The following is a 15,319-nucleotide window of genomic DNA, read 5'->3' as shown; positions in this document are numbered from 1 at the left end:
TCCCATGCATGTTTAAATTGCTCTACTGTCTTAGCCTCTACCACCTCTGATGGGAGGCTATTCCACTTGTCCACTACCCTTTCTGTGAAATAATTTTTCCGCAAATTTCCCCTGAACCTCCCCCCCTCCAGTCTCAGTGCATGTCCTCGTGTCCTATTGCTTCTCTTCATTTGGAGAATGTTTCCCTCCTGGACTTTGTTAAAACCCTTCATATATTTGAAAGTTTCTATCATGTCCCCCCTTTCCCTTCTCTGCTCCAAACTATACATATTGAGATTTCTTAGTCTTTCTGGGTATGTTTTGTGATGTAGGCCATGCACCATTTTAGTTGCCCTCCTTTGTACAGTTTCTAATGTATTAATATCCTTTTGAAGATATGGCCTCCAGAACTGAATACAGTATTCTAGATGAGGCCGTACCAATGACCTATACAGCGGCATTATTACTTCTTTCTTTCTGCTGCTGATTCCTCTCCCAATGCAGCCAAGCATCTGACTAGCCTTCCTCATTGCCTTGTTACATTGCTTACCTGCTTTTAAGTCATCTGAAATAGTGACTCCTAGATCCCTTTCCTCCTCAGTAGTTTCCAATATAGTGCCATTAATACTGTATTTAGCTTTAGGATTTTTGAGACCCAAGTGCATGATTTTGCATTTTTTGGCATTAAACTGTAATTGCCAGACTCTTGACCATTCCTCTAGTCTACCTAGATCTTCAATCATTTGTTTTACCCCACCTGGTGTGTCTACCCTGTTGCATACCTTTGTGTCATCTGCAAAAAGGCATACTTTCCCTTTAATGCCATTTGCAATGTCACCAATAAAGATATTAAAAAGCACTGGTCCAAGTACAGATCCCTGGGGTACTCCACTGGTAACATTTCCCTCCTGTGAATGCACTCCATTTACCACAACTCTCTGTTTTCTATCCTTCAACCAAGATCTTATCCATTCAATAATCCTAATATCCAATCCCAAACTTTCAAGTTTATTTAGCAATCTGCGATGTGGAACTGTGTCAAAAGCCTTACTAAAGTTTAGATAAGCTATATCCATGGCTCCACCTTTATCCATCACTTTAGTCACACAATCAAAAAAGTCAATAAGATTTGTTTGACATGATCTCCCCCCAGTGAATCCATGCTGTTTGGGATCCAGTAAATTGCCGGATTTGAGATAATCTACAACTCTTTCTTTTAAGAGTGTTTCCATCAATTTCCCTATTACTGATGTAAGACTCACTGGTCTGTAGTTGTTTGCCTCTTCCTTGATGTGGATGGGGGTGTGGGCAGGTGACAGGGAAGGGAGAGAGGGAGCAGGGCTGAGTTGTGGGGTAGCAGGACCATGGGGCAGAGGTGAATGAAAGTGGGGTAACAGGAAAGGTGGGGGTAGGAAACAGAGGGATGGAGGGGAGACAGAGGAGGGGAGAGAGGAGGAGGTGTAGGAGACTACACAAAATGCTGCACTGTCCTACTATATAGTGCTCACAACAATGCAGCACAGATATAGAATGGATACTTGCAGTGACACAGAGCTGCAAGATGCAGCAATGGCCTACTGTACTGTACTACTATAATTATATACTGGTGGTCCCCACAATGCAGCACACTGAGCACCGATATTACCAGGTGTATCTCACACATCGCTCAGTACAGATTACAGGATGTATAATCACCAGGTGTATAACACACGTCGCACAGTACAGTATACAGTATGCAGCTCTGGAGGGATCAGTATTTGGCAGGAAGTTGAGGCCTGGTCCTGGCAGCAGAGTGACAGGCGGCCGTATAGTAGCAGCCAGCTCCAAATCTGGCAGTGTGTGGAGAGGGAGGGGGTGAGGGAAGGGAATGAGCGCTGGAGTGTCTGAGTGGAGGGCTTGGAAGTTCAGGGGGAGTGAGGCGGGAGCTGCTCTTCCATAGCAGCGCACAGTGGTGGTGATGGAGTCTGACAAAGGAGAGAGGAGGAGGATTGGGGCAACTGGCCGCAGGGGAGCACTGTGCCGCAGCCATCACCTGCAGGGGGAGTGGAGGGAAACACATCCTATCTGCCCCAGATAAGTGACTTCTGATCAGAGCAATTGAGGGTCAGAGTTTTTCTGAAAGGTGGAAAGGAAGGGGTTCTTTATCATGTAGACTGGAAGGACTACAACAAACTTGGAGTGACTACACTTTTCACCCGAGTTTGGCAGCCCTGCTGCCCTGTAATAAAAAGATGAATAAAGACTCCATTTAGAAAGGCGGCCGCTCAGCGATCAAGAGCTGATGCAGCACATGCAGGTGTTTCTGCAAATATGATGAAGAAAAGAACATCTCATAAGAAACATCGAAACAATATGGGACCAAGTAAACCAATCTCCCAGCCAAGGCGAAATATTGTAGGCTGTAGAATACAGCATGGGTGGAAAGAGGGCAGTGGGCCAATAACCCAGTGGAAAGGAACAGTTCTGGATCAAGTACCAGTTAATCCCTCCCTCTATCTTATAAAGTATGATGGATTTGATTGTGTCTATGGACTTGAGCTTCAGAAGGATGAAAGGGTGTCTGCTCTTCAAGTTCTAACAGACAGAGTTGCCTCATCCCGAATCAGCGATGCCCATTTGGCTGACACAATGATTGGTAAAGCAGTGGAGCATATGTTTGAAACAGAGGATGGTTCCAAGGATGAGTGGCGAGGGATGGAATTAGCACGAGCACCTATTATGAACCCATGGTTTTATTATTATATAACCTATGAAAAGGACCCAGTCTTATATATGTATCAACTTTTAGATAACTATAAAGAAGGAGATCTTTGGATCATGCCAGACTCAAATGATTCCCCTCCAGCTGAAAGAGAACCAGGGGAGGTTGTGGACAGCCTGGGGGGCAAGCAAGTGGAATATGCCAAAGAAGATGGCTCAAAAAGGACTGGCATGGTTATTCATCAAGTTGAAGCTAAACCATCTGTGTACTTCATTAAGTTTCATGACAATTTCCATATTTATGTCTACGATTTGGTGGAGACATCCTAAATGGGATTCTGTACTTTTTTTTTTTTTGCCAAACGTAATCTAATGTAAACATTTGTAGAAAGTCACTGCTTTCTGATTACAGAAATGCTCAGATATTCCTGCGAATCCACAATCCCTTCCCAGAGGAAAAAGAAATTGAGAAACCGTTGTTTGAGAATGTTTGTTCTCTTTCCCTTACAAAGGAACAAACCACTTTCCAAGAAGACTGACTTTTTGGGATTATGGCGACATAATGTTTTTGAATATAAATCCTAAAGCAGGTGGTGTATTAGAGCAAAAGAGTGCAAGAGACCAGCCATGCAGTTTCTGAAATATTATGACAAAATGTTACTGTATTTCATAAGCACTCATTCCTAACTCTGCTAAGTACTGTTTGGCATACTGTATCTGGCGTCCATGAGGTAGTTGTCCATTATTTCAGCTTCCATTGACCTTTTTGAAAGTGGTAGAAGTTATCTTTTTTTTTTTTCCCCTATTTTTAATTTTCTCCTGCATAGCCCAGTAAAATGTTGCAATGTTAAGTATTGACTTGTGCCTTCTGGGGGTCCACTTCTTCACCAAACCCAGCCAAATCTCATCCTAACCCTCTGTTCCACGTTCTCTATGTACCCCATCTGTGTCACCCCTGTCTGTCTACCCCTCCCCTTTAGATTGTAAGCTCTCACGAGCAGGGCCCTCTTCCCTCATGTGCTTATCCTTTATCTTACTTTAATAATCTTCAACTGTACCACATCCAGCAGTCTTCTGCACCTGATACTTATTCCAGTGTCATCTGCTGATGTAACTATGTGTATTTACCCTGTACTTGTCCTATACTGTCATCAACTGTAAATTGCTGTTTTCCTGTTTGATTATTTATGTACTCTGTAATTGGGCACCGCGGAACCCTTGTGGCGCCATATAAATAAAGGATAATAATAATAATATAGGGTGTATAATCCCCAGGTGTATCTCACACATCGCTCAGTACAGTATATAGGGTGTATAATCCCCAGGTGTATCTCACACATCAGACAGTATAGTATATAGGGTGTATAATCCCCAGGTGTACCTCACACATCGCTCAGTACAGATTACAGGATGTATAATCACCAGGTGTATAACACACGTTGCACAGTACAGTATACAGGGTATATAATCCCCAGGTGTACCTCACACATCACTCAGTACAGTATATAGGGTGTATAATCCCCAGGTGTATCTCACACATCGCTCAGTACAGATTACAGGATGTATAATCACCAGGTGTATAACACACGTCGCACAGTACAGTATACAGGGTGTATAATTAATTACCAGGTGTATCACACACATCGCACAGTACAGTATATAGGGTGTATAATCCCAAGGTGTATCTCACACATCACACAGTACAGCATATAGGGTGTATAATCCCAAAGTGTATCTCACACATCGCTCAGTACAGTTTACAGGGTGTATAATCACCAGGTGTATCACAAACATTGCACAGTACAGTATACAGGGTGTATAATCCCCAGGTGTATCTCACACATCGCTCAGTACAGATTACAGGATGTATAAAATCACCAGGTGTATAACACACGTCGCACACTACAGTATACATACTGGTCACAACAATGCAGCAGATATTGAGCACTGATCAGGATACTAGAAGTGACACAGAGCTGCAAGATACAGCAATGGCCTACTGTACTGTACTATATGTATACTGCTGGTCACCAAAATGCTGCACTGTCCTACTATATACTGCTCACAATAATGCAGCACAGATATGGATAGTATACTTGACACAGAGCTGCAAGATACAGCAATGACCTACTGTACTGTACTACTATAATTATATACTGGTGGTCCCCACAATGCAGCACACTGAGCACAGATATTTGCAGCACACTGAGCACAGATATGGAGCGTTTTCAGGCATAGAACATAGATATTTGCAGCACACTGAGCACAGATATTTGCAGCACACTGAGAACAGATATTTGCAGCACACTGAGCACAGATACGGAGCTTTTCAGGGAGAGAACGCAGCCACGTCCTCTCCATTCAATCTCCAATGCACGAGTGAAAATGGCGGTGATGCGCGGCTCTTTATATAGAATGCAAATCTCGCGAGAATCCGACAGCGGGAAAATGACGTTCGGGCGCGTTCGGGTTAACTGAGTAAGGCGGGAAGACCCGAGGCTGCCTCGGACCCGTGTAAAATAGGTGAAGTTCGGGGTGGTTCGGATCTCAACGAACCGAACCCGCTCATCTCTACTATAAATACAGTATGTACAATATCACTAAACTATGAATAAGAAAAGGAGATATCTCTATGAATACACGCCTTGATTCCTTAAAACACATATGTACAATCTTGTTAATATTCTAACAAATATCATGTCATACTGTACATTCTGAAAATAAGATATAATTTGGGCAGCACAGACAGTGTAATGGTTGGCATTACCATTACTACAGCACTGAGGTCATGGGTTCGATTCCCACCATGGCCCTAACTGACGTGCAGAGTATAAGCTCCCATACCATTCTCCAATGTGTTTCCTAATGCGTTTCTCCAGCAGATTACATTTCATGATTCCTGGTTCCAAACAACCTTGCGGTGGTCCATGGTGAAAACTGTGAGTTGTGACAGTAGATGTGAGTTTGTTTTTAATACAGAGGTAATAAAAGTAAAACTAGAGTTCGACTCTGGTGCAGCATTGTCCAGGATTACTAAAACTGATTATCACAGACTATTCTTGCATATTGTCTGAAGGAAAACATCAGTGAGCTCTGTAAACAGGGATGCCATCAGAAATGATGGGGCCGGGACTGTCAAAAATAGACAGGGCCCCTTCACCAGAAAAAAAAAAAAGATTTTTGCTGCACCGCTCCACTCCTATGTGATGTCACAGATTGTGATGTTACACATTGGTTGAGCTTTGCGGACCTACAGGAATGGTTCACAGAGAGCTGATGTACAGGGAAGGCTTGTTTTAAGAAGTCGACCCTGTGCATTAGCCCACTGTTGTTTTACAGCCTGGTGCAGCTCTCCAGGTATTGGCGGTAGGAGTCAGGGGTGGGCCCCTGTCTCTGTAAGGGCCCAGGACACCAGCCCCCACAGTCCCCCCTGATGGCTGCCCTGTCTGTAAATATACAGGTGAGGTTGTTCTGCCCGTGGTGAAGATAGAGTAAAAGTGAACGACAAATGCACAAACCAACTTCACAGGCTTTTTTTGGGTTCTGGCTTTATTGTGTTGGCAGTGTCTTAGGAAAATCAAATTAAATTTTAAATACATCAATAAGATACAGTCTTCCCAGCCACACATGGCACTGTTACATTTTTATTTACAAGAAACAGTTGTTATAGAGCATTCACACTGTCTTTGATAACATCTAACAGTAGGTACTCTAAAGGACATCAAAGCCTACATTGAATTGAAACCTAACGCCACACCAAAATTCTTAAAGGCATGCTTTGTTCTGTATGCCATTGATACAGTGGTGGTGGTGGTAGAATTAGGTATGTTAGTATACTATGGAGTGCTCTCTTTGGTAGAATGGAATGAGTGGGACACGTCTAAGAAAAAGGTAAAATCAGAAAGCATCCAAATTTGGAGATTTCAAGACAGATAAATTCAGATCTGCACACAGTGCAATATCCCTTGCCAAAAGTCGAGGATATCATTATTGGGGGAGGTTATTTCACAAAAACAGACGTGGCACAAGTGTGTCTGCAGATCAAGGTGGAGGAAGCTTTAAAGAAATACCTCATTATAAATACAAATAAATAACTGTTGCAGTATAATAGGACTGTATTTTGGCATAGCTTCACAATGCATTGTTAAGGAGTATTGAACCACATAATACAAGGAATACAAAGTACACAGTGTTGTCCGGATGGAATTATTGTTACTGGCAGAAATTATACTGATGACCTAGACAGTTTAACAAAGGTTCTTCAGAGACTACAAGAATACAAACTTAAATGTTAATTTGTCAAAGATTAAATATTGTGCTATGGACTTGTGGTTGACAAGGAGGGATATGTTACAAGCACTTCACCCAAAGTTAGTAACACAGTTTATATCATACTTACTGTAGGCTTAATTCATTAATTAATAACTACCATAAGTTCTTGCCAAACTTCTCCACATTATTGCACCTCTGAATGTATTCCTACAAAAGAATACACACTGGAAATGGTAAAAATATTGTCATCAAGCATTCTTGGAAACCAAGAAATTACATCTGATAACCTCTTCACGGAGTTTGACTCTCAGATGCCCATTAAATTAACAGTATATTTAACTATATACTATATTACTATATCCATAGTTAATACATTTTTATTATTCTTATTATTATCCACACACATTGGCCCCCACAGGAAAGACAAAAAACTCAATCCCCCCCCCCCCCCCACATACAGGAAAAATAAGACAGCAAACATTGGCCCCACCGGCTAAAAAACACACACATTAGCCACCACAGGAGAAAAGCAAACCCATTGGCAGCAATAGGAAAAAAACATAGTCCCCTCCACCCAAGATAAAATAAAGCACATTATCCCCCACAAGAAAAAATAAAATACATTGGCCTCTACAAAAAAGAAAATAACACATGGCCCTCACAGAAAAACATCAAACACACTTGAATTGCTCCAACACCACACAGTAGACTGAGCAGACTGAGCAGAGGGAGAGGAGCTCCTAGTCACTCTCTTGCTCTCAGCTACTGCACTGTTATGTAAATGAGCAGCCAAGTGCTTGGTGCAACCGATAGGGTAACAGGTACTCTACATATCCAATATGTATGGGTGAATCCATCCTGAGAGCAGCCAGGTGAACAGGGTCACTCAACATGAACTGCACACAGTGACACCAGCCAGTCATAATAACCACAGCCCAGAGCAGTGTATCCTCTTAAAATGTTCAGATTTGCTGCTAAATGGGGAAAAAACCTGAAAGTAAAACACTGGCCCAGACATACATGACCTCCCTCCCTTCCCCCCACCAGGGCTGGGATCCTCTCCTGCTTGCCAGCTCTCAGAGCAGCAGAGAGTGGGATGCCTGAGTCTGAACTTTCCCCTCTTCTTGCCTTCTCAGCCAGGTGACCACCACACACTTGCCCTGCATACTGCAGTCTGAGAACACCCCTAGGCTCTTCGGCTGCTATGAAATGGCATCTATATCTGAGGGGCTTAGCCCTGTCAGGCAATGTGAACAGCAGATGAAGGATCAGAAGTAGTATGCTCACACCTACACAAACTGCAGTCCTGTGTCCCAGAGTGAAGGTTGCAATGATATACTCCACTGCCTTTGCTGCTGATGCCTGGTGCTGCAGTTGCCACACTGTGCCCACCTTGGGGATTTGCCCAATTTGTTACATTTTCTAAAATGATCCTCAAGCTAGCCCTGATTATAGGTGGAACTGAAAGGCCAGTGGCATATACTGTACGTTGTGATCTTTAAAGCTGCAGAGAAAAATTATTCCCTGATATACAGGTGAGGTTCTAAGTTTGGTGTTAGCAGCAAGAGCTTCTGTCAATTCTTGTACTCAGAAAAATTCACCCTTACCACCAAGTCAATGAAATGGTATTAAACATTTTACTTTCGCTCCTTGCTATCCACCTGCCAATGGTCTGGCAAAAAGATTCATGAAGAACTTTAAGAGAGTTTTCAAGTCTATTCGTAAAGAACCAATACTACTTTTACTACACTATTGGGTAATTACTGTACCTGCCTTGTTGTTCCTACAGAGGAGCTTGAGGTTTTATTGGGACTTAGTGAAGCCAGATGTGAGGAAAGACATATAGGATCAGAGGCTTTTAACTCATTTTACCCAAGTTATATAACATTCAGCACACGGCTGGTGACCCAGGTGTTGAGACCCCTTTAGTTGGCTTCCCAAAGCTCCATGAAGAGGATAGACTCATACTAGATCAACCTTTTACTCTCCAGCAGGTGAAGCAGGCAATTTTATCTTCCCCCTCAGGCAAAAGTCCTGGCCCTGATGGTTCTGCAATCACCTATTACAAAGCTGTTCCAGTCAAACTTGCACCTTTCCTCCTTCAAGCTTTTGCCATCTCAGAGAAGACAAGATTTTCAATACAATCCCTGGAGGCCCATATAATTGTTTTGCCCAAAAAGGGAAAGGACTCCTCCCTATGTCCCAGTTACATGCCGATATCCCTTCTAAATATAGATATTAAACTCTATACGAAGGTGATAGCTAACCACCTAAAACGTATCTTTCCACATCTCATTCATGGAGATCCGGTGGGGTTTATTCTCATGAGGGAATTCCGCAATAACACGACTAAGGTAATAGACCTCATTCATCATGTCTACCAAGATCACTTTCATGCTTCTGTCTTCTCATGCTGAGAAGGCATTTCACAGAGTTAGCTGGGGCTTTATGAGAGGGGTACTTGAACATATAGGGATAAGCTCCTTATATGTTCACAGGATTACCACCCTCTATAACTCCCCCTCATCAAGAGTGCAAGTAAACCCTGTCTATGCCATTCAACACTAAGAGGTTCCCATTCTCCTGGCACCCCACCCACATTAAATAGCTTGCCATCACAACCCCCAGGGATTAATCACATGTTTTCAAGGTCAACTATTCCTCCTTTCTAGCCAAGATATGGTCAGCTTACTCTTTCTGGCAATCTAGAAGACTTTATTGGTAGGGACGAGTGAATGTGATTAAGATGAATTCCTTTCCTAAAATGTTGTATCTTTAACAGATGATACCCATATGTGTTCCCCTGACATGGTATAATTTATATTTGAGCAAGGCGAGCACCCTGACTAAAACTTGAGGTTCTATATTGACGGAAACAGAAAGGTGGTGTTCAGTTACCTCATATTGTAAGTTATCATGCTGTCATTTTAAATAGGGTATTAGAATAGACCAGAGCAAAGGATTCTAAGCAGTGGGCTTCTATAGAGGAGCACAGTCTTTCTATGCTCTCTAAACTAGCTCCCTGGCATTCACGCCTGCCCGTGCTCACTCATCCTACTATAACCCCTACGTTTCACTATTGGAATAGGCTTAGAAGCTCTCCTCAGGTGTCCTTTGAATTTGGTCTCCTAACATCTCTTCTACATAACCCAAAAATCTGATGGTCCCTAATTGATTATATATATCTTTGTCATTGTCCTTATACACTCCTGTAGATCTCTTTCTTATATCCCATCGCCAAGTCCATATCCTCCCCCTACCCCCTGTCCATTGTCTGCTTGGTTTATTTGTACCCCAATGTTTAAAATTTGGTCTTGCAGTACAAATCATGGGAATCTCTTCTTTTTTTGACATTATTTCCTTCCTAATGAAGTTCTCATGACTTGCTGATGTTATGTGTTGACTTTATATTTCTGTATTGCATATCTCGTTCAATAAAAGCAGTTAACACAATAAAAGAGATATAGGATAAACAGTTCCATTATATCTATTAATGTTTCACTAAAGATTTTGCTGTTGTCCAAGACACACTTGTTAGTTATAATGCAAGTGTGGATCCAAAAGTCTGTGTCCTGACGTAGTAGTAGTAGTAGTAGTAGTAGTAGTAGTAGTAGATATCGCCCGTGTTAATTTTCTGTATGTATCGTATTAACTAGAAGTCTTAGTAGTACACTGTGGAAAATTACAGCAAAATTCTTCTTTTATTTTTGTAGATATCAAATAATAAATGCAACAATATCACTAAAAGTTATCACTAGTTATCACAAAAAAAGGAGAAAATTGAGAATTGGTTGACCACCTTCCCTATTCACCAGACCTGGACCCTAATGACTTCTCCTGTTTCCAAGCTCAAGGAACACATTTGTGTGAAGAGTTTTTCATCTGATGATGATGTCATGACTGGAGTACAGGAGTGGTTTAAGGACCAATCACCAGACTTTTTTCTGAACAGAATCAGGAAGTTTTGAGCATGGATGGGAGTATTGCATTGGAGTAAATGGATGCTGTGTCAAAAAATAAATGCCATTTGAACTTAAAATTCATGGTCAGGACACCAAATCCAGCCTTGTAGAATAGATGAACGGCAAGCAGCAAGGTGATCTTAAAAACTGAACACTTGATGTACAAAGTTTAGGTATGAGAAGAATTGTGGTGATGTTATGTCAAGCAGATCATTGAGTCCAGTGGATCGTTTGAATGCAACATAACCCCTATATTTCTTAGCATAGGGTACATTATTATTGCCCTCTTTAAATAAGCCTCCTAAACTAAATGAACCAGATATTCTGAGAAAGCATTACCTGAACAAGCTGTGGATTCTCCTGCCAAAGTAGAAACATCAATAGAGGTTCAATGTCCTGAACCTAACAAGGAGTCCTTGAAACCTCATCCAGAAGCATCAAGTTTTCTACAATATTATATGGACATGATATGGAAGGCCCCACAAATAATGGACTTGCAATTATTATTGGCATTGATATTTTTTAAACTTGCAATGTTAAATCCTTATCTATGATGGGAGATGTAAGGTGTTTATACAGTAGCACTATTTGTTTAGTCTGTCTGGTGAAAGGATACCCTGGAACTTGATACCCATTATTTCCTGTTTTTTGTTTTGTATCTGTTTTTAAAGTTACATTGTGTGACAATTGCATACATTTGGAGGATAAAAAAGTGTATGCCTTACCTGCTTGTTAATTTCAGTTTATTTCCTCTGCAGCATGGCACAGCTTAAGGTACTGTATGTGACTGATCAAAACAGAGCAGGTGTAAGACACTTCCTTAGTAAGGCAAGGTTGCTGTGTCACTTGCTTGTCAGTCTGGAAGGAGAAGGAGGACTCTATGTTATAAAAAAGCTGTATGACCGATGCCAGGAAAGCTGACCAGTGATTACAGAGTAGATCTCTGTTAGGGACAGGCCATGAACATTTATTGTTTAATGGTTACTGGTCTGTGGTCATCCTGATTAAATAAAGCCATATTGGAGAAGTCCAGAGTCCATGTGTGTGTTCACTACACAGCTTCTTTATCTCAAGTGGTGTCAATGCATGGGATGCTAAGGGAAACAGGTTTCCACTTCCCAAAATGGAGGAAATAATTAAAATGCTCATGAGCTGGCAGCCGCAAAGTCAGCAGCAGTAGCAGCAGCAGCTGGTTCAGATGCAACAGCAGTGAGAATAGCATTATAAATAGTTACTGCTACAATGTCAGCAGCAACAGCCAGGTCCTATGGAGGAGCCAAAGTTTCAGAAAATGTCAACTGATGATGACATAGAAGCCTACGTTGCCACCTTCGAGAGAATGGCAAATAGTGCAAAATACCACCAGAAGTCTTGGTGGAGAAGCTAGCACCATACTTGAAGGGTGAGGCCCAGCAGGTTTATATGGGCCTCATGAAGAAGGAGGTATTAGTGCACTTGACCTTAAAGACTTCCATGAGTGGTGTTTCACCAAAGAACTCTGGTCAGAACTCAGTTAGCCACTTTGATCAAAATTTGGTTGAAGCTGGAGGAAAACTCACCCCACAAGATGGCGGAATCGCTGGTAATTGACCACTGCATCCAGACTTTGGACCAAGGTCTGCAGAAGAGGGTGATGCAGGTAGACCCCCAACCCCCTATTCACACGAGGAACTTACTATGCTGGTGAAGGATTTTGGATATTGCAGTAAATGGCCAAGCCTCTTAGTTTTGTGACAAAACCTATGTCAAGACAAAATCCAGGGTCAACCGGGAACTGCCTCGGGCCAACAGTGAAATATCCCATGGATATAGAGGTGAAACCAAGGCTGACTACGTTAACATGTTTTGGATGTGGGGAGGCTGGACACATCCAGATGGAGTGCCTGACACTACAGGAGTTAATGGACTGCTCCCTAGCCAAGTAGCTGGGTCAATATATTCAAGCTACTCTAGAATAAGTGTGCCCAAGAAGGGAAATGGGTTGTTTTGGTTAACAGTCCTTATTAACCAGAACATGGTCCTGACCTTGGTGGACAGCAGTAGTGAACTTACTTTGTTTTCGGATTCACTAATCCCAGTGGAGCCAGCACCTTGGTTGCCAAAAGGTCCAGTGTATTCATGGGAAATCTGAGGAATGTGTGAGGACCCTCCTTCTAGTCAACCTCAGGGATCAGACAGTGTGGACCATAGTGGCAATAGCTCCTAAGTTTCCATACACACTAATCTTAGGACATGACTTCCCGTTGTTCCAGGAGGTGATCTTAGAGAAAGTCCAACTGGATACACTAGCAACTGATTCACTGGCCAGGTCTTCAGTTTTAAAGGATATGCACAAGGGAGAAGAAAATCTATACCCTGGGACAGTGAAGTTGCCATTGCAGGAAGCTGGACCAGTGACCGAAAGCAAGACGACACAGAAATCACACCAGGTTAAGGATACAAGCCTACCATTCATGGTCCTCCAGGGGGAACCCACAGACAAGCACATCACAGGATCCAATAAGGACACTGACTGGTCTCTGGTGCTGAAACTATTTCCATTACAGGACTTTGCATGGCACCAAGTTAATGATGCTACACTGGAACAAGCCTTTAAGGCAGTAATGAAGGTAAACAAGGTGCCCCGAGTAGCCCCTCCATCAGAGAGAGGGCCCTACTTTGTGATTAATAAGGATTGCCTACAGCTAGTAGTGCTCCAAGTACATGTTCCATTTGTTTTTAAAAGCATCATATTACCATGTTTGGAGGGTGGGCACCTGGGAAAGGACATAACCCGGGAGTGGGTTGTTTATATTTTAGGTGTGCATATGGCTCTAAAAAATAATTGGCAGGCTTACCCTGTCTGCCAGACAACCTGCCCTAAACCCTCATAATGGGCACCTCTTGTTCCACTGCTGTTGATACAGGTACACTTTATGTGGATTGCCATAGATTTGAATGGGTCACTAGAAAAGTCGTCTCAGGGTACTAGATAGACATGCTATCCAGAAGTAATACCTTTATAAAATATAAAGTCTAGCATAGTAGCAAGGGAGTTGGTAAATTTGTATACCCGATTGGGAATCACTAAAGAAATTCTTACCGATCAGGGTACACCATTCATGTACAGGCTAATGCGAGATGTGTCAGCTGCTAGAGGTGAAACCCTCTGGACATCTTCTTACCATCCACAAATGGATGGACTAGAGGAGATGTTCATTCGGACCCTGACACATATGATCAGAAAGTCAGTGGTGCAGGAATGGAAGGATTGGGACACCCTTTTTCTTACCTGTTGTTCGCTGTCATAGAGGTTCCCCAAGCCTCATTGGGGTTTAGTCTATTTGAACTACTGTATGGGAAAAAACCCTGGGGAATTTTGGATATTTTAAAAGAGGACTGGGAACAAAAGGGGCCTAGAGAACCAAACGTGGCGCTGTTTGTTTTCTAAATGTAAGAAAGGTTGGGGAAGATAAGTCCTTTGGTGCAACAATACTTAGAAGACGCACAAAGTTGATAGAAGAAAAATTATGATACTATGGAAATAACAGGTCCTTCTGTCCCAGGGAAAAGACCTTGGTTCTATTGCTAACGCAAGAGAGTAAGCTCTTTGCTCATTTGCATGAGCCCTATGAGGTGGTAGAGACCATTAGCCCTGTGAACTATAATATCTGGCAGGCCTGGAGGAGGAAGGAAGAGCAGATGTATCATGTACATTAACTGAAACCATGGCATGATGAGGATTCAGTGCCAAGGTTGTTGATTATGGTAGTAGAAAAGGATATCTGGCAATAACACGCATTTGGAGATAAAAGTGTATGTCTTACCTACTTATTTATTTCATTGTGTCTCCCCTGCAGCCTGGCACAGCTGAAGGCATGTGACTGATCAAAACAGTTGTAAGACACTTAATAACGAAGGCAGTGTGTGTATGTCGCTTGCCTATGAGTTTGGGAGAGGGAGGTGGGGACCTTAAGATAAAAAAAAGTCTGTCTGGGTCATTTATCTGTATTACCAATGCCAGGAAAGCTGGCTGATGACTAGGGAGTAGATCTCAGTTGGTGACAGGGCCATGAACATTTACTGTGTAATGGTTACTGGTCTGCGGTCATCCTGACTAAATAAAGCTGTAATGAAGAAGTCCACAGTCAGTGTGTGCTTCCACTACACAGCTTCTTTATCACAATTAGGGCCCATACATCTATAACTAATTGGGGCAATTACCATTTTGCAGATGACTGTATTGGGTCATCACCAAAATCCAACATTAAATTATCATCAGCCTTATTCAGCTTCTGTTGCAAATTTGCAAATTGGACGCTTATTGGACGAATATGCATGCGCTGTGACCACATCACGTGTTCATGAAGGCCAAAATGCACTTGCAATGAGATCACAAGCCCAGCAAAGTGTGATTGCACAGTGAA

Source organism: Pseudophryne corroboree, chromosome 3 (assembly GCF_028390025.1).
Source record: "Pseudophryne corroboree isolate aPseCor3 chromosome 3, aPseCor3.hap2, whole genome shotgun sequence".
NCBI lineage: Eukaryota > Metazoa > Chordata > Amphibia > Anura > Myobatrachidae > Pseudophryne > Pseudophryne corroboree.
Note: the sequence above shows the minus strand (reverse complement) of the source record.